At 37.4% G+C, this 22028-nt stretch overlaps 1 protein-coding gene across 1 annotated transcript in view; it reads right to left on the bottom strand.

Moving 5' to 3' along the window:
* LOC139978009 (astrocytic phosphoprotein PEA-15-like) overlaps positions 1-15942 on the bottom strand; it is a 47298-nt gene extending 31356 nt beyond the window's left edge. The window contains exon 1 of the mRNA XM_071987915.1: positions 15098-15942. The gene's annotated coding sequence lies outside the window, so the exon portion shown is untranslated. The remainder of the gene's footprint in view (positions 1-15097) is intronic.
* Positions 15943-22028: the final 6086 nt, after the last annotated feature.

The following is a 22028-nucleotide window of genomic DNA, read 5'->3' as shown; positions in this document are numbered from 1 at the left end:
GCTTTATGCCATATTTTGCCATTCCCAACTCCAGACTTTGCTTTCTTTAATTTCCTCAGAAATTAAAACTAATTGCAACTAAGCATTGTAATATAGTGGAGTTCCAGCTTCATATTAACAAGCCAAAAAGAACACCAACATCAGCTACATATATGTTGTGTTTCTAAAATCTGTTTAATGTCAGGTCAAATAGGCAAGGGCGGCGGAACCGGGGGGGCACAGGGGGCACGTGCCCCCCACTTTTCCTCAGGTTAAAAATGTGCCCTTTTTCTACATAAAAATTTCAAAGTAAAAAAAGAGTTTACAAAGCGAAACCCACGGCGAATGAAATATTTCGGGAAGTTTTAAATGTTAACTACCACAGGCGTAGAAGCCCAATTTATTGGGGGGGGGGGGCTGTAACGACTTGCCCGAAAAATATTACCAAAATTTTTCGCACGCTACGCGCGCGTTCAACATGTTAATGTGCATAGCAAATAGGCATGCGTTGGTTATTACATCGCATGCCAATAACATACAATCATTTGCTGTGTTATAACCCTTCCAAATTGGTTAGAATTATTGGGAAAGTCGTTACAATAATAATGATCATAATAATATCACTTTAACCATTTGAAAAACATAGAAAATTATTTTTCTTTCAGTATTTTGACATATTTCATTTGCTTTCATGCATGTATGGATCGCGTGTGCAGGGACTTGGACTTTATAATGATTTCACCTCATTTTGTCTTTTTCCTTGTTTCCCAATTTGCACATTAGATATTTTAGTGCTAGTATGCACTGTTTCCTTGAGGGGGGGGGGGGGGGGTAGCGATGATGGAGTGATGTGTATACGCAAATAAGATAATACAATAAGAGTTATAAAGGGTACTAAATATCAGGCTGCATCAGTCCAATCGAATTTCTGCAAAGTGCCCTTCGACGTTGGTGCCCCCCCAGATTAAAAGTGCTTCCCCCGCCCTTGCAAATAGGGCAATTTAGTGGTGAGACTTTTATGTCAACTTTCATGTTTGAGAAAGAATATTTACAAGACAAGAACATTCAAATGGTGAGTGAAGTTGACATTATGTACATTTTGTTGTTAAAATCCAATAATTTTCCTATGCTAGTTGTTTTTGTATTTTTAACTAGTTTACTATAATGTTTCTTCATATATAATGATTCTTACTTATTTACCATATGAGCTCAACATGCACATGATGCATGGTAACCTTGATTGTGCTGAGACTGGGTACTGTAATGCTTGCTTGCATAGATCATGGAATGACAATCCTAACAAGACATCAATGGATCATGGACAGTGTCAATTGAAACACATATATAACATAATTAAAGTGTCAACTAGGCTGATAACTGGATCTATATTGGATAGAGATCTAAACTAGCATGGGAGTTTAGAGTATTCTCTAAGATTTAAGGCCTACATCTTATGAAAGCATTTTGAACATTAAGAGGGGATAAATATACAGAGCAATTTACTCCAGCACTTGCAGTTGTATTTTCTATATTGAAAAGCTATAAGTATGCAAATTATGTTTCGCATATGCAGAAGTTATGACATAGCTGGCAAATAATGAGGACAATTTTGCAATGCTAATTACTGCTCTATACTGTGGTCTCATATTATGCTTCAAAGCAGTCGTACTAACAGTATGAACAGTTCCAATTCCTTCGACTGATTGGAAACATGATAATTGTATTGTTGATACTGTCAGTACAAGTGCTTTGAAGCATGAAATGAAAGTACAGTATATAATATATTGTGCTATTTGCTGGTTGACAGCTTGCCTCTTCCTAATGCATCAATCACTATAGGGCTGAGGATGCACGCAACACATATATTATCTACTAATCAGTATTCGCAAGCCCAGCCTGCACTCAAATGATTTGAATCAAGGTGTTAATATATATGCTGACCTTGGTAAGATCAGTGCACACACAAATTTCTGTTAACTTTATCATGTTAAACAAAAGCAACAAACATGGTGAATTTATCAAAATGTGTGAAAGTAAAATGCACCTGTGCTCGGTGCAAGGCAATGATATGTACAGTGTACTGCACAAACACAATACAAGGAAAATACATTGCATATTTCCAAAACTATAAATGTTAGAATGAAGTAATTACCCAGCAAACACAAAACGTTATCATAACATTTTTAAAAGAGCCTCTAAAATATGTTTTTATAACGTTAAATGTGGTGTTATGAAAACGTTGGCATAACATTTTTTATGAGATATTAATGTTATAAATGTTTTAATGAAAAACATGTTTTGAAATAATAGCCTGAAAACGTTTTCGTAACATATTTATTACACCACAAATACATTATCAAAACAAAACACGAAACATTTTAATAACGTTTTAAAAACGGAATATTATTGTATTGCTTCATCATAATCATGTCTAAATTTTATTTCTCACAAATAAATCTCTCTGTTTGCTGTTTTCATGCATATGATATTAATTATGCAAACATTAGTTACATTTGATAATTAACAATCTATGCTGTAAGTTGTTGACTTATGCTGAAAGTCTCCTTGCTTGGAATATGATAAAACCATGCAACTTATCTTCTTTTAATCTTGAAAATATTTAATAATTTATATCAACTCATGAGGAATGCTGAGAAGAATCCCAGCATGCCCCAGTTTGTTTGCAAAGTGAACAAATAGTCAAATGCTCAGTTTATTTATAACCAGAATATGCAAATTTTATTTCTTTCAGTAGGTGCCCAAAAAAAATTTGGTTGGGGGCTGCAGCCCCCCACCCCGCCTCCTACGCCTATGCCTACATCTACCCCTGTAGACTTGTACTATTGTAATTACACTGTAGGCACACACCATACATCATTAAAAGCCTATCATCACAGTCTCCCAACAATTAACCTTTCATTCACTGAAGCTCACAGACAATATGCGAAGTCCATAAATATTGATCAATTTGCCTTGGATGTCTGCAAAAAGTTTCACAGTTCAGAACCTGATATGTTAATTTCAAAAGATTTTAGCACGCTAACATTTGGGGCCCATCCGTGAACTCTAAGGAAAGTACATGTAGCATGGTCATTTGTAACCTACATTGAAGAAACACACAGTGTTGTCTGATAATACAGGCTTTGCGGAAGACATTTGTTTCGCACCACAGACAGGCTACCTTTTCAAGTGGTAAAAATATATTGTGAAGATGTAAGTGAAAAGAAAATGTGGTAAAAAACTCTTCTGGGCTTCACAATAGGCTCATTCCCTTGAAAAGAACAATATTTGTATACAATAATGAATGAATATAGTAATACATGAGGACACTATAAGACAAGGATTGCAACAAAGAAACACAACCAAAGTGAGTAAGAGCTAATTCCCATGTAAGTAGGCAGAAACACCATCATTCTGAATTGAAATAGCAAGATGATAGGCACATGTTAGCCCCAAATATACAGTACATTCACTGTAAGAATCCAGTATCACATCAAAAACTGTTAAACAAAATAGTCCAACAAGCACAAATATAGCTCTTTTTTTTACAGAGGAACCCACAGGAGTTTAAAAAAATGTCAACACTAACTTCCTTCATCACTTCAAATGCATCCAATGTGATAAATTGAAGTTTGCCAAGAAAGGTTTCAGATTCAGCACAAGATGATGCTTTAAAGAAGCATTGTCCTAAATATTCTGCTATATTACTATATTTACTCTCAGATTCAGTACAAAATGATGCTTTAAAGAAGCATTGTCCTAAATCTTCTGCTATATTACTATATCTACTCTCAGATTCAGCACAAGATGATGCTTTAAAGAAGCATTGCCCTAAATATTCTGCTATATTACTATATTTACTCTCAGATTCAGCACAAGATGATGCTTTAAAGAAGCATTGTCCTAAATATTCTGCTATATTACTATATTTACTCTCAGATTCAGCACAAGATGATGCTTTAAAGAAGCATTGCCCTAAATATTCTGCTATATTACTATATTTACTCTCAGATTCAGCACAAGATGATGCTTTAAAGAAGCATTGTCCTAAATATTCTGCTATATTACTATATTTACTCTCAGATTCAGCACAAGATGATGCTTTAAAGAAGCATTGTCCTAAATATTCTGCTATATTACTATATTTACTCTCAGATTCAGCACAAGATGATGCTTTAAAGAAGCATTGTCCTAAATATTCTGCTATATTTCTATATTTACTCTCAGATTCAGCACAAGATGATGCTTTAAAGAAGCATTGTCCTAAATATTCTGCTATATTACTATATTTACTCTCAGATTCAGCACAAGATGATGCTTTAAAGAAGCATTGTCCTAAATATTCTGCTATATTTCTATATTTACTCTCAGATTCAGCACAAGATGATGCTTTAAAGAAGCATTGTCCTAAATATTCTGCTATATTACTATATTTACTCTCAGATTCAGCACAAGATGATGCTTTTAAGAAGCATTGTCGTAAATATTCTGCTATATTACTATATTTACTCTCAGATTCAGCACAAGATGATGCTTTAAAGAAGCATTGTCCTAAATATTCTGCTATATTACCATATTTACTCTCAGATTCAGCACAAGATGATGCTTTAAAGAAGCATTGCCCTAAATATTCTGCTATATTACCATATTTACTCTCAGATTCAGCACAAGATGATGCTTTAAAGAAGCATTGTCCTAAATATTCTGCTATATTACTATATTTACTCTCAGATTCAGCACAAGATGATGCTTTAAAGAAGCATTGTCCTAAATATTCTGCTATATTACTATATTTACTCTCAGATTCAGCTCAAGATGATGCTTTAAAGAAGCATTGTCCTAAATCTTCTGCTATATTACTATATTTACTCTCAGATTCAGCACAAGATGATGCTTTAAAGAAGCATTGTCCTAAATATTCTGCTATATTACTATATTTACTCTCAGATTCAGCACAAGATGATGCTTTAAAGAAGCATTGTCCTAAATCTTCTGCTATATTACATATTTACTCTCAGATTCAGCACAAGATGATGCTTTAAAGAAGCATTGTCCTAAATCTTCTGCTATATTACTATATTTACTCTCAGATTCAGCACAAGATGATGCTTTAAAGAAGCATTGTCCTAAATCTTCTGCTATATTACTATATTTACTCTCAGATTCAGCACAAGATGATGCTTTAAAGAAGCATTGTCCTAAATATTCTGCTATATTACTATATTTACTCTCAGATTCAGCACAAGATGATGCTTTAAAGAAGCATTGTCCTAAATATTCTGCTATATTACTTTATTTACTCTCAGATTCAGCACAAGATGATGCTTTAAAGAAGCATTGTCCTAAATATTCTGCTATATTACTATATTTACTCTCAGATTCAGCACAAGATGATGCTTTAAAGAAGCATTGTCCTAAATATTCTGCTATATTACTATATTTACTCTCAGATTCAGCACAAGATGATGCTTTAAAGAAGCATTGTCCTAAATATTCTGCTATATTACTATATCTACTCTCAGATTCAGCACAAGATGATGCTTTAAAGAAGCATTGCCCTAAATATTCTGCTATATTACTATATTTACTCTCAGATTCAGCACAAGATGATGCTTTAAAGAAGCATTGTCCTAAATATTCTGCTATATTACTATATTTACTCTCAGATTCAGCACAAGATGATGCTTTAAAGAAGCATTGTCCTAAATATTCTGCTATATTACTATATTTACTCTCAGATTCAGCACAAGATGATGCTTTAAAGAAGCATTGTCCTAAATCTTCTGCTATATTACTATATTTACTCTCAGATTCAGCACAAGATGATGCTTTAAGAAGCATTGCCCTAAATATTCTGCTATATTACCATATTTACTCTCAGATTCAGCACAAGATGATGCTTTAAAGAAGCATTGTCCTAAATCTTCTGCGTAGCTCTGGATACTTCTACCATCGCTATATTACTATATTTACTCTCCGTATAGTCATCACAATTAAAATACACACAAAAAGGAAATTAAACGCAAAGATTAATTGACTCATTCATAGCCTAGTGAAAATTTAATCAACCTTGTACTAAATTGGGGCTCATTTATACTCTGTTTTATATTCAATTTTGTGGATGGATAAGATTATTGAATTCACAAGGGTTGCTTTATATGTACATGTATGCGTGTATGGGTGGGTTTTTGTGTAAGTGTTCTAAACTATAAATCCCAGTTTTGTATAATACTTTCATGGATCATAAGGCTTGAAAAACTATGTTGCAGTCATATCAATGCTACACCTACCAAGTTTCATGTGTGTGTACAAGAGGGAAAAAGCTTTTTAGGTTTACTTATACAACAATTAAGAAAATAAAGAACAAAACTGTGGCCTAGTTGTATGTGGCAAACTAGCAACTGTGTGAAAGGCTATAGGAGGACAAATAATTACAAAGCCTTGAGCCTCATGATGCACAACCTCATGAATATGAATAACTTGCACCAGGAGGCAGCCAGAAACAATGAATAAGGATGAGGAACCTTAAACTTCAGTACACTACATGTATAATGACTCCAAAAATAACACTTAGTGGCTAATTAATTCAAGAAATGTTTCCTCTGGTGGTCAGAGCTCATTTGAGGCCAGCACAGGTCATACAATGAAAATCTTGCGAAAAAAAGTTCTTCAAAGTCAATTTTAATGAACTTCATTGTTGGTAAGCAGGTCCACCTTTAATTGTGAAAACAAGAGCTATATAACTTTCTGTGAAGGTCAAAGGGTATTTGAAGTCAACAGAGGTCAAGTTAGTCTGAAAACTTCACAATATTCCAAACTCAAGCTTTGAAGAACTTCATATTTGGTATGTGGATTCACCACAAATAGTTCAAATAATTAGTGAAACATCTTTTCAGGTCAATATAGTGGTTACGTCTAAAAACAGTGCACACATTATAACTCCAGATGTGCAGCCAAACTCAAACGTGGACTGTTGATCCAACTCATATAGCAGAATAATCTTGTTTGCTTATTTCATGTTTAATAAATACTCTCATATGAAACATGGTAAGGAACTCAGCATATTTAAATATTTATTTTCTGAATGTCAGTTCCTGAACAGCTAAAAGAATGCCACACATACTGTACACTTCCATATAAGTAATTTGTCTACATTAGTTGGCACATTAATCGACCTGTTTGCCACTTTGTAGTAACTGAACACTTTACTTATCGTTCGAATGATTATAGACTTAAAATAATGGAAGCTTCCAGTACAGCTATCAATCAATATTGCCATTACCTAATTAATATCAGTACATATTATTACCATGATTGATTGTGAAGAAACCGTACAGTGGTTTTCATATTTGTAACACTATAATAATAATGAAATATTCATCATTGCCATTCAGGTTTTAAATGGAGACAAATGTTCTACAATTAAAAAACAACTTAAGATAAACTTTGGGTTTTCACTGCTTTTATACACAGAAGTGGGTCAAACTAACTTGTAAAATTAAGAAGCACATTCAGGAACCGGTACATGTGTACTTTGTCAGCTTTTTATAATTCTAATTTTTTTTTCTAAAATTTATATTTCTATGGCTTAATTGCAACGTTAACCTTGCAGATTCTTCTTTGACTGAAACAAGGAATTCGACACGGGTCTTTAAATTTAAAGAAACAGAGCTCATCAATATACCAAGTAGCTTTATAGGAAGCAGTCTGACAGATAATCCTGCACAGTGCAAGCTGATATCATTATGAGACATTCTCCATCGACAAACCTCAAAGCCCCTAAATATGGAATTTCAGCTTTTGCTTGGCTTGGGTAAAGGGACAATATAGGAAATTGCTGGTTATAAAATTGGCATAATGCTTCATGACCTAATAACGTAATATTCAGCCTTTCCATTACAGTGTTGGAATATTTACTTTCATGTTTTTGATAAATCTGGTATTGAACTTGCTTCTTCTGGGGGGGGGGGGAGGGGGCAGGGACAAATTCCAAACCGTGTAATTTTCCCCACTGTACCATATTGAATCCAATATGAGGATGGTTACGTACTTCATGCAATGTGGACAAAATTTGTTGTTAAAACTGAAAGTTTTTGACTGCACTATGATACAATTTCACGTTAGTGGTACAAAGCACTAAAATGCAATTCCAAATGTATATATCTGAATTAATAGCCACTTTAGAATCTTAAACCACAAGAATTCACTTTGCAGACAACTTAACAAGGACAAACAAAAGATCTTTTTGATGGTTAATTTTCTCATGATTTGTTCTTGAATTATCATACTGCACTAATGGCATAAACACCTACTGTTATGATCTGAAGGTCACAATCAATGTGTAAGCTGCAGTGACTGTGTTCACATCTGTGGTGTCTCTTGGAATCTTTGTAAATAATGTTAAAATTCACACACTCATTTAATCACATAGCGAACAAACCTGATACAAACCTGGTTAGAATATATTTTTTTTTAAAAACTGGACTTATTTCCAATCTACTTTATAGTTCTTTTTGTATCCTCTAGTTTTCTAGTCTTATCTGGTTTTTATTTATTCCTCTTTTTCTTGGTATTTGATACATGTTAACACGCATGTTACCATGTATTTAATTGCTTTCACCCTAACAGCCACCCATGCAGGCATTATTTACATCCAACTCAGTTCATACCTTCATCTTGGTTACCATTGGCCTTGTTCACACTTAAGAACGCACCCGTACTTCAAGTACGCAAGGGCGATTAATTCCAGATAGTGTGAATGCTCGCGTACTCATACTTCAAGTCCGTGTGCAGTCTTAAGAATAATCCTCCTTTCGGGTTTCTTCTTCAGGCCCTCTTGCGTTCTTAATAAATGTAATGTGATTGGTCGCGGACTTAATGGTGACCCAAGATTTCTGGTTAAGTTATATAATATCCAGTTGGAATTGGGCGGGTATTTTTTAACTTGCATTACATACGTGTTTTTGTTTGTACCAAACGACGCTATACGTGAACCGCTTCATTGTTCTTTGAACTGATTCTACCAATACTGCTGAAAAGCCACCATACAGGTTGTGAGAAGAAATTGAAATAAACGACAGTCCACATCTAATAAACTTTAATTCATTGTACAGTATGCCGAACTGGCAGATTTTATAAGAGGTCAAAATCTGTAATTTTATGTTTAATATTTCAATTAGGATGATTTTCGGATTGGTTGCTATGGCAGTTAGTAAAAGGCCTATAATGAAGTTACATTAGCCTACGCATAGACCTTACTAGGTCTTTATACTTTTAAACCTTAAGTGCCTTCGATGTTGGATTAGCATCAAATTCAACATCAGAGGTAAAACACTGACTAGTAAGATCGTTCGCTCATCCATTGGAAGAGTTTAGAAGAAATTCTAAGCTGGGTTAGCGTGTAGTGGTAAACTGGTAATGGTTGTGGTATGGAGTGGTTTGAATACAGTATACTGTTTATGTGCGATGATTGAATGTTGCGGCGCAGTGGTGTATGGAGTTGTACGTATTAGTACAGCACATATGGGAATGGCAAAGCACAGGGAAAATGTAAACAGCTGATATGACCATTTAACGCCTGCGCAGTATATTAATCTTGCAAGCGGACTTACTACGAAACTCACTCATCTTAAATGTGAACGCATCTTGTTCTTACGTAGTTGATCCTCCTTGCGGACTTAATATCAATAATCACTTTTGCATTCTTAAATGTGAACAAGGCCGTTGTCACAGTAACAGGCTATATGTTTGATGGTAATTTCCTTGACAATGAGCATCCTGTCTTTTGAATTAAAATCTAATAGCCTAATTTAAATAATTACAATTATTCTGTGAAATAAAAGTGGCTGGCAGTAAATGTGATCAAAAACTGTTTGATTACTGTAGTACAGTACGCCACCTCAAGTGTTTCTACTTCACTCTGCATTAGTCCATGTCACAAGTCTGTACTACCAATAATAATTAAAGCAAAAGAATGGATACTGAGGCCTTTGTTGCCAGGCAACATCACCAGATGTATTTGTGAAAGCACCACCTGTCAACTTTTAATTCAACTTGAACCCTACAGTAGTACCGTGACCAGATCAAAACAGAACCGTTGACCTGAAATAACGACTAAATACTGATGGAAGAATTGACAGTGATCCATCAACACTGTAAGCATAATTGGTGTATATCCTGTATTTTGCATAATTATGTAAATAAGTTATTACATCTAGTGAAGCAGGCCTGGCCCATATGTCTAACTTAAACATCTATTGTATGCAATGACATCCATTTCTTTGCTCATTACTATAAGGTGTAATGTCATGTTTTATTATTTCTGTTAATATTTTCATACAGTACTGTAGTGAATTCCTGATGTACTTTTGGTAAATTTGGGCTGGTTCCAGATATTACTTTCACATACCAAGGTCTTTAGTGAACTTCAAACAGACTATGATGAGGTCAGCCCAAAATGAAACTAAAGAGTTTTAACTAAAGAGATAACTGCAGGCAGACTGTCAGTATAATTGGTATGAATGAAAGACAAAAGTAAAATGTGAGTACAAGTAATGTTTCTATAGCTATTCAGGTTTTAAGGTGTTCACCTTTAAAATATACTCAATCTATGGGATGCTCCTTTAAGTTTAACCTTATTAAGATGATGATGACATCAACACCTCAGTGTATGTATGTCTAAATGTTAATCCATGTATGTCTAAATGTATATATCTAAATGTTTGTCTAAATCAAGGACGTAGAAACCAGGGGGCTGGGGGGGCGCCAGCCCCCCCAGTGAAAAATATGGGCGGACGGAAGTATCATTCCGCCCCCCCACTTCGCAAGTCAGAAAACCCCTTTTTCATTTCTCAATAAATGATAACAACATTAGTCATTTTACTCAGAACATTTTGGCAGAAAAAAAATCTCATTTGAAGCACAAAATTGCATCTAAGGCCAGTTGAAAATGCAAAATTATTTTAAAAATGGAGTGGGCGTTGAAGTGTGCTATATTGCACCAAATTGCATCTGAGGCCACCTGGAAATGCAAAAAAGTGCCAAAGGGGAGGGGGACACCCCCTCCCCTGGCCGGCCACCAGTCTTCAGCCCCCCCCACTCAAAAGTACCTTCCTATGCCACTGGTCTAAATGTTAATCCATTGTGTTCTTAAATTGTAACATCTGAACCGAACATTTCTGGGTCATTCCATATCAAATTACCAGACGTTGGAGTTTGTTGTAGTTCAACCTCTTCTCAAACTTATCAAATTAATTGTATGCTTGGAACACAATGAAATAAGTATATTCTGAAAATGTCAGACTTTGCAATTACCTCCAAACTAAGCTGTCTGCGGCTTCTTTAATTCACTTAATTAAAAGACTTTTCTATAAAACAAATGTCAATCAATACATACCTAACTCCACAAGATAATGCTTTTGTAGCCTAATTTTTTTATTTTCCATTTCTATGGAACCTATGGGCTTCTGTAAAAGAAAGGTAGCAGGATGTTTAATTGCTGAGAAATCAGACCTCAGAAATTAAGAAATGCTAAAATGGTGGTGACAAGTTGCAGAATTTGAAAGTGTGATAAATCGGCCAATTTCGAAGCAATGCAACTGAAATTTTCAGAATATGCTTTTGTCATGGTGCTCTAACCATGCAATGAGGGTGGTAATATTTGGAGAGGGTCCAGCAACAGCCATCTGTGATTTGACATGAAATGACCCTGTTCTTTTAAATTCATACAAACAACAGAGTGCCCTTGGAACACATTCAACAGCATTTGTCCTGGACAAATCTGTCATACATGTTAAACATGTCATTTTAGGTCATAAACATTTTATGACTATTTTGGTGCATCAGAGGAACTCACCTCATAGTTTGTGTAACTAGGCTCAGTAGACCAACCTAAATAACTGATGAACCTCTGCAGTTAAATTTAAATTTCTCACATTCAATATGAGTACTGAAATTTATACAATCTGGACAATATAACAGTGGTTTTTAATGGACCGCAACAATATATGAAGATTAATGCTATATTGGAAGTCAATCTTAAAACTTAACTGATAAACTAGGAGTTTAGCTAGCACTCAGTGTAATGTATGGTGGCTCCGTAGGGCAAAGCTGTCTCAACATTTCCTTGTTTTGATTTATTGGTTTGTAGTGGATGCTTCTCATCAACTTAATGAGTCATTGAATTGTCTGTTTACAGTTATTCAGCTTCTGTACTCTAGGGGGGAGGGGGGGTGTCTGTTTCACGGACATTTCAATGCAAATACTATCATAATAATCAGCAGTTATTTTTACGACATTTAAGTGACCACAAATGTGGGGGAAACCCGCAAGGGCTAAAATGAATTAAATTCGGGTAGCTTCCAATTCAACATTTTAGCTCAAATTTGGAATCTTATCATTTTAGAAAGTCATTTCAGATGGGAAAACCATAGGTAGCTCTTGGATGAAAAAACCAACCTTACAATGACCCGGCCGGGTATCGAACCCGGAACCTCCCGATTACTAAGCCCGATCATTGCTTCCTTTGTCACCGCCGTTTTCCAATCGGCCACAGCACCGATATATAATCAATGATCTACAGACAGGTCTGTGTACATGAAGCTATCACGAAGAGGATTAGGACAGTCTTTACAAATTTGCTGCATTTACTGTTGTATCGTAAACATACAAAGATCTACAGTACCCTTTTTTCAACTAATGCATATATATACATCGCAGCAGGGGCGTGATTTGAGTTGTGAAACCTGCCATCAAGACTATCTAAGCGGAGCGCCACCATCGGTTGGCGCGGAGCGTACAAGAATTTTTTTGGCTTTACAAACCCTCCAGATGGCCAGAAACGGCACTTCCCGAGTGCTCTAAGCTGCATGTACCCATCCTTGAAATATGGATCTCATGTCTGCAATTGTATCTAGATAGTAAATTATCGTTTAAAAATTTGAAGAGGATTGATAGTATAACATATGGTCAGATGGTGATGTACAACTTTTGTTATACGTCACTATCTAAGCGGAGCGCCATCATCGGTTGGCAAGGAGCGTCGAAATTTAAGCAAAAAGGAAATCCTAGATCAGCAAATATGACACCTCTGGTAACAATAAATCACATCTAGACAGTTCTTTCCCCCTAAAATTATTAGTATATTGTGCATTCTACCGATCAAGAATATGTTCAGCACCCACTTCGAAATTCTCCCCGCGGCCCCCACTTCTTGGAGCACTTGGCAAATATTGGGGGCTGAACATACCTTCACCCCCCCCCCCACTTTTATACAAAACCAAACGTAAGTGTTTCATTCATCATCGAGAATAGATCCGAAAACGGAAATCAAAGCCACACATTATTTTATCGGCCCTACCGAAACTGCCGAGTGCTGTATACTGTAACAATGTATTTAATGTGTTACTGTGTTAGTGCCAATTTGTAATTTACATTATTCGATTTGCATGCATCATTCCAGGATTTCGTGCGGATTCATCACATGCAGAATTGAATCGCAAGTTTGTTATAGCTCCAGGATTCGTAACCTCAGTGCTGCGAACCATGTGCTAGCTCTAGCTCCAGTTATTCTGCATGCTTCATGCTACTATGTTAATCACAAATTCGACTTAGATTCGAATCAAATAGGCCTATTTTGATAGAGCTGTTGTGGGGGAATAATTTCAATTAGGGTTGTGCACATTTGTCTGCAAAAACGACAAAAAAAAAAAAAAACTAAGGTCTGGGAAAAAGTGGGGGGCAAATGCCCCCTCTTGCCCCCCCCCATAATCCCGCCCATGCATCGCAGTACAAGAAAGAATAATTTATCTAGTGAAATATTATGCAACTTGCTTTCAGGCGCGTAGCGAGGAATTTGCCAAGGGAGGGGCGGCATTCTTTTAGGATGTCCACGAGAGATACTGTATGTTTGTGAGAAGTCAGCTTATACTGCTCAGTTTCATTCCTTACTATATAACCAATTAAATGTTACATTCAAATATAAGTTGAAAGTATATCGGAGAAATTACAGGTGTTGTTATACTGGTGACATCCCTATGTTCCGACGTCTCTATGTTCCGACAAAAAGGAAAAAATCGGAGCAATTTTTTTTATCCACAAATTTGTTTGTACCAAGAAAATTAGTTTTGTGACCCCGAAAAATGTTTCTGAGTCCAAAACAAAATTTTGGGTCCAAAAATATTTGGAAAAAAAATAATGGGGTCTGAAAACTTATTTTCTTGGTACAAACGATTTTTGGATGAAAAAAAAAAGTGTCCCGAATTATTTCTTTTTGTCGGAACATAGAGACGTCGGAACATAGAGATGCAACTGTTATACTAGGCATTCTGTTGCTAAGCTACGGTCTATTGTGGGATCCTGACTCATGCAGGCAACAGATTTGTCCCACCTCACTAAATTTAAGAATTGTTAACCAAAACTGGATGGATGAAACAGCAAAAATAAAAGTATGATGAACTTGATGATGTTAAGATGCACATGTAAGTTCTTCATCTTGTAACTTTATGACCAATGAATCAACAACATCTGATCAATAATGGACCTCCACCACCCGCTTCCCCAACAGCTAGTGTTTGCACTCCAGCAAAATAAGCTTTAGCTAAGTAGAATATACAATCAGGATTCAATTGTTGCTCTCCCCCAAATTTGATATTTAACTTAGCTATATGCCCTAATTTCCACTGGGGTGCAAACACATTTTTAGAGCAACTGCATTGAGCAAAACTGTAAAGTAAATATCTGTGTCAAACTCCCTTTAAATTGGACCATAAAATAGGTTCCCCTCACTATCCCTTCCATATATGTTTGAAATCAGGTTTAATGGTAGTAAATTGCAGGTGTGACATTTTCAGATTTAAAATTAAGTATTACATAAATTTATTCTAGCTTAATGTAATCAATATCATTAGACTGCAAGAAAATAATTTCAAATGCATGTTACAGTGTTTTAGTTATTTGTTAACAGATCGTACACTAGTTGATGGAAAACAAATATAGGTAACTTCCCATTTTCTGAACAGAGTGTCATGAGTGAACCAACCCCATTGTTATGATTTCCCAATATCCAATACCTTATTGATATATAAATGCATATAGGCCTTATATATATATCTTAACTTACCTTCCTGCTGAAATCCAAATTTGTTTTGATTTGCTCAATGTATTTGCCCAGCTTTTACGTCCCACTGCAAGCGAAACTACACGAAATATACTAATAATAAGAACAGGATTCTGTATGTCAAGTTAACACGTACGTTCACCTTAAACATGAAAAAAACCCAATGACAGAGTTAAAATGGATCCCAATATATTGAAGTTGTTATAAGGACTTGCCGAAAACTGTTATTCCGTGCGAATCTGTAGACATTAAGCCTACACCTTTTACCTTTATTAAACCTAGCAGAAAGCACTGTTCTATCTGATGCTGTGAAGCTGTGTGACTCACGACATCCACTGTGTGGATATATGTCTGTCAGCCTTCACGTATACCAACATTAATTAAAGCAACAGTGCAAGTTATTGTGATGTGTTATCAGTACGCAGTAAGAACACGGACTGTCTTGACAGCAATCATTAGCATATGCATGTTAAATTGTAGCGGCGGAGATTAAATATTAAAAAAGCAGTCAAGATCGCTATCGAAACTGAGGTAATCACCAACATATATTATTGATCCCAAAGAGATTCTCTCGTCTTCGATTACAATGATGAAGATTACAATGTAGCCTACTATGCCGCACCACGTTTCTTGTAAGCATTACCATAACGATCGACGTTGGCGTGTGGATGTGTCGGATTTAATATTAAATTCATTAATCAAAGGAGAGTTTTGTGAAGATTCCTCCAATAAAAACATCGACGCTGGGCTTTAATTCCTGATCATTGGTTAACCTGTATTTCGTCCTATCGTATGAACACAGCCTAGCACAGTTTTAAAGACGTCGAGAGCCAGGTTTGGCCACACTTGACTGTCACGCGGGTTCCTCTTCAACCTAGTTTCCCTATACGGTATAGGTTACTATGGAAATGAGAGTTCTTTGTCCATAATTTGCATAGGTTATTTCCCTATAAATTCAAACATTCCCCGGTTGATGTAGGTCTATATAGCTAGGAGTTCGAACCTTTATGGAAGTAACAGAAACGTAACAACATGAAGATGTTGTACAGAATTTTTCTGAGTAAAGATACTCCCTAGATCGCCGGAAATGACACTTTCCGGGCCTTGCTAATTTGCAGATAAACGAAGAATAAATAGGTGTCATCGCCAACAAAATGTGACAAATGTCAATAGGTAGATGAAAGCGCAATAAAAAAGTCAATAATCGCGAATAAGTAAAAAGTGGTAATTAGCTGAAAAGGGCACCAGCAGTCCATTTGAGTTCCCCCCCCCCCCTGACTGTATGGAGGCTCCGCCACTGGTTGTGGTCCAATATTTCACCGGCTGAACGCAAGAAACGCCCCGACTGGACCTTTCCCCAGGCTGACGAAAGGAGGAGGGGGATCACCCCTATCCCTTGAATGAGAATAAGTGTAAACATACAAATATTCCGATCGAAGTGATGTTTATGGTTGATTATGATTGATGCACTAAGCTTTAGAGAGCGCCCTTGTTCTAAACGCTTGCCAAGGTGTTTCCATGGTGTTTTGCCTTGGTGACGTCAGTTTTATCCTTCATCATATTGGCGACCGTCCAATTGCGACCTTCGGAAGGAGTATACGGGGAGGAAGCATCACCGCACCTCCCCCGCCCTCCCCCTCACTTGGGAAATTTATACGGGTGAGTAGTTGCAAACTATTGATATTTTGCCACCTTTGATTTGGGTTAATATACGTTCATTATTGCCATTTTTTCTTTTCGTAAATATCGGTTATTTATAGTTTTAATTCTTTTAATACGAGGGATCTAAACGATACTGTTTACATAAAAGACATAGTCGGTTCGAATTCACTTAGCACTATAGGTTACTTTAACTGTTGAGTTCGCTCGAGTGGTAATACGTAAATAGCTGGTAGGTATACACGTATCGGAATTACTAATCTGGTTTTGTCTATTATATAATAGAAATATCCCCGTGTAGTTTTGCTTCTATTCAATATATATATATATATATATATATATATATATATATATATATATATTTATATATATATATATATATACTGAGTTCATTGTATTATTCTTATTGACCACTAGAATCAAGTTGTGGGTTACGACGCCGACACTTGCACAAATGAAGTAGTCATTGCAATTATGCATGCCCGTATTGAAGGACGTATAACCGCTACAACCGGAAACACTGGAGAGGCCTATGTAGTGTGGGCGTTATAGTAAACACCAGTAATAGGGAAAGCACCCAATAATATATTTTGGTAAAGGTCATTTGTGTTGCTTTCGCAAAGTTGCAAGAACACTTTCCTGCGAGCTTTACATAGCTCTTAAAGTCGGTGTTGTTAAATCCCATAGAAAACACGAGTCATAAGTCTGAGTTCCAAGTGGAATAATGGACATGAATTCGCCCCTCCCTCAACCTCACTCCTCTTATGAAAGATGCACTCACGTCGTTGAGTGGACTGATTTAGCAACATCCGCGTTTGATTTGAATTATATATAGCAAAAAGAGTGTCTGTCAGTCAAAATGTCAAATGATTAATTGTAATGTCATATAGCCTGCATTACAAACCTTGAAGCATCGTGGAGAATGCACAAAAAAGTGTATTTGGAGAATACATCGTAAAAACCGTCGTTTAGACTGTATTGAAACTGCCGGATAAAATAGTATGTTTGGTATCTATAGAAATGATGGGCCCCCAAACCCGGCAGCTTTCTGCCCTAGACCATCCATTCAAAGCCATGATTATGACTTTAAGTGAAGAAAATGTAAATTATTGAAAACTCCGATGGGAATATAAATTAAACGTGTGGATACGAAAAGGTGTCTTGGTGACGAAATGGCCACATTCATCAGAATTTAATTGAGAAATAATCGAAAATTTTAAAACAAAACGAAAGACTTTGTTTGCCAAATGCAAGAAGCAAATCGCTTTCCCACATTGGACGTGCTAAAGGAATATTCGTCACGGTATAGTCCATATATAGGTAACTGTCTTTTCTAAGTTTGTACGCAAGCATTTGTGTGTTGACATGATGTTAATAATGTATTTCATTCAGTACATCTATCAATCCTATAATAAGAAAGTTAGATCCAGGGTTTCGTTTGTGAGAAGAAGAAGAAGAACCCTGCATAATCTCTAGGAACAGCTCGTCATCGCCGTAAAGACGCACAGAAGTGGGTACGTGCTGTTTGGTACTACACTGCTCATAGGCTTGCTGCATGCGGTCTCTTTGATCATGGTACACATACCCGCACATGGACGATACTTAAACCACTATATTAAACCGTGAACAGAACGTTTCAATGGAGGCACAATAGACATATCTTCAAACCACGTTACACACGAATAAGTCATCAGTGTTTCTATATAGAGGTACTTCACTCAATCCCCTTCCCCTTCCCAATACCACCCCACTCCACACAAAATTACAACTCTGGGTGTCCGGATGTGAAGTGAAGCTCTGTAATATTATGTTTAAATTTCCACCATATACTGTCGCGAAACGTAGCGTCAGGGTCTTCAACAATTGAATGATGGGCACAGTGATTGTGTTCTGTAACTTGTGAAGTACTATATAAAGCCGTAATTCGGCGCTTCACTTTTATATACGTAATGTGAAACAAATCCACAAGGTGTGTCCCCAATCGACAAGCTCGATAAACAGATAAAGTAGGCTAGTATTATAGACGATGAATCATAGCCTATAATATAACAGCATATGACTTAATACTATGTTATGGTCACGAGAATGATACGGTACTGTCTATGTACCGTCGTTACAAATAAAAAACTGGGGTGGAAAAATATACTGAGTTCTGGAAAATGGGGTGGGGTTGGGGGGGCACATCAGTCTGCACGGGGAGGTGGGAAACATCCCCGGTGTCCCAACCTGGATATGGATGTCGATAGCCGGAGGGCATTATCTTAAGATCTCACAATCGTGACACTGGTGACTCCGCCGTTATCGAACCATTACACTTCTGTAGACTGCATTTCCAAACAACGCAACCACGTTCCCCTCCTCGCAACTGGTCAAATTTATACTCAAGTACAGTTAAATTTTCGATTGATTTAGGACACAAAACCTTTGTCCGATTCTTAAATGCTGAAGTCTTTTCATCTGAGATTAGGGCGTTTATACTTATCTTCTTTCCAATGAGTAAACTGCATTTGCCTCAAGTTTCCCAAATTTCGTTACATCACAGCATATGCGCGCACTATAACACACAAATCGTATTGGATACATCCCCGAGATGTTCTTCGGCACACTTTGATGCATGTGGGTGTCCTCACCGAGGAACTGATATTCTTCTAAGGTCCTCACTAGCAATCCAACATGATCGTCTCTATAAACCGTCTGCTGCCCAACAAATTTAATGCACAACTATTTTCATTGGTCAACTGAACGTAGGAAGAATATCTAAATGGTCAATTATAGAATAAGGCCTTTCCATTACACTGCGGGGTGAACTTTTTGTCTATAAAGATGTTATTGGAATGTTGGCACTAAGATTCATATTTGGGGTAAAAGATCCATGATGATGGCAAGGATCGCGAGAGACAGTGAGGCCTTGAAGGTAACCTTCTTCCACATCTCGGTAAAATATCGGATAACCGCCTTACGCAGAACTAATCAGCTTATCTCTTTCGTATATCCGATGTAAGTGAACATGAAAGGTCTATGGTGTTAACAATGCGCAGAACTTTATTGATTGTTTCAGATTCATCAATACTCCAAATCGATAGGTCGTGTACGGTATGTTGAAGCTTCTTCTAAGCGAACATGCTATAACGCAAAGGTTACGACTTGGTTTACAGGGGCGGATCCAAAGAGGGGCCCTCTCTTTTCTGAATTTTCTCTCTAGTTTTGCACTACATATAATTGAATACATCATATTGTTCAAAACAACGTACAAAGTGGAAGAATTTAGCACGCTCAGCGCGCGGGCATTCCTTGTATACTTTTTACAGGCTCTATGTCGATAGTAGTTTCCGTATTTACGGATACTTGTTACCAAGGCCCTCTCTTACGACATCAAGTAAATAGGCCTTCACACAAACTAATTAAGGTTTCGGACATGAAAACAATGGTCGATAATTTAAAGCTATCTTTATACTTATACTTATAAGATCCAACCAATCGTAATATTACAAAGTCACTCCGCTCCACAAAACAAACAAGCGCAAACAAACAAAATGGCACGCTTCCACGAACTTAGTCAACTTAATTTCAAATTCTGCTCAGTGTAAAACAAGGAAAATACCTGTCTCTTTGGGGGTAACACTCCAAGGTTGAAGAAGAAGAAGAAGAAAAACAGGTCGAAAGAGCAAACAGCAGAGGGAGGGTGGAACTTCGGGGAAGCTGAATGCGATAAACTAGGAATCAGGACAAGGGGAACAAGGCAAGAGAGGGATCCACGATTTCATAAAGGCGGGGGGGGGGGGAGGGGGGGAGGGACTGAAGTCGACTGACATGAAGGGGATTTGCAGTCCACCTTGGAAACATGTTTAAACTTGTAGGTCTTCATTCCGCCTGTCGTTTTGTATGACTTTCATCAGTCCAGGATGTTTATCGTGCTTTAAAGTACAGTCTATATCGGTCATTATTAGACAAGTGCTCATTATGCACATCACTATAACACAGTTTGAATGACGAGTGGATATCTAACCAGCGGAAGTTACGCAGTATTAACTTTAATTTCCATAAATTATACATCCGTCAATAACAGTTACAATGTTGAGAGATAATGTCGAATGTCTGTACCAGTGACTAATTTCATATTTTCTGACGGTAACCAAACACGTTGACACAAACAGGAAACAATTGCTACACTAAAGTGGAACGCTAATTAGTGTAACCATGGTGACCGTCAATTTAACTTTCCTAAAAGATATTAGACAGTCACATTCATTAAAATTGATCTAGCAGTACTATCATATCTGACTGGCATACATAACATAAATTTCATAACATCCCAACTGATGATACTGAAGAACTAGTGGATGGATTTAATTGGGTGCAATGTTAGACCGGTAGAAGAGGGAACGGCAGAGGCGGTGGTTAGACCAGTAGAGGGGTAACGGCAGAGGCGGTGGTTAGACCGGTAGAGGGGGTAACGGTAGAGGCTGTGGTTAGACCGGTAGAGGGGGTAACGGCAGAGGTGGTGGTTAGACCGGTAGAGGAGAGAACCGCAGAGGCGGTGGTTAGACCGGTAGAAGAGGGAACGGCGGAGGCAGTGGTTAGACCGGTAGAGGAGGGAACGGCGGAGGCGGTGGTTAGACCAGTAGAGGAGGGAACGGCGGAGGCGGTGGTTAGACCGGTAGAGGAGGGAACGGCGGAGGCGGTGGTTAGACCGGTAGAGGGGGTAACGGCAGAGGCGGTGGTTAGACCGGTAGAGGAGGGAACAGCGGAGGCGGTGGTTAGATCGGTAGAGGAGGGAACCACAGAGGCGGTGGTTAGACCGGTAGAGGAGGGAACGGCGGAGGCGGTGGTTAGACCGGTAGAGGAGGGAACGGCGGAGGCGGTGGTTAGACCGGTAGAGGAGGTAACGGCGGAGGCGGTGGTTAGACCGGTAGAGGAGGGAACCACAGAGGCGGTGGTTAGATCGGTAGAGGAGGGAACGGCGGAGGCGGTGGTTAGACCGGTAGAGGAGGTAACGGCAGTGGCCGTGGGATGGGTGGTTGGGTTACTTTTTGTCTAAAGTTTGATTACCATTCACCAATGTATGGGTGTGCGTGTATGTGTATGTATGTATAAGGTTACCTTTTAACTTACTCTGTGTACAAGTCAGCATACTATTTACATGTGTACTAACAGCACTTCCTGACTAATAGTAAACCAACAGTTGTTATCATTGTAATCTGTACTGTGGCCTCTGACAAGCCTTCCCAGTTCCCCACCATAGTAAACTGAAACATACCAAAAACAACACCATCAG

Source organism: Apostichopus japonicus, chromosome 12 (genome assembly GCF_037975245.1).
Source record: "Apostichopus japonicus isolate 1M-3 chromosome 12, ASM3797524v1, whole genome shotgun sequence".
Taxonomy (NCBI): Eukaryota; Metazoa; Echinodermata; class Holothuroidea; order Aspidochirotida; family Stichopodidae; genus Apostichopus; species Apostichopus japonicus.
Note: the sequence above shows the minus strand (reverse complement) of the source record. Positions and strands in the feature narration are given on the sequence as shown.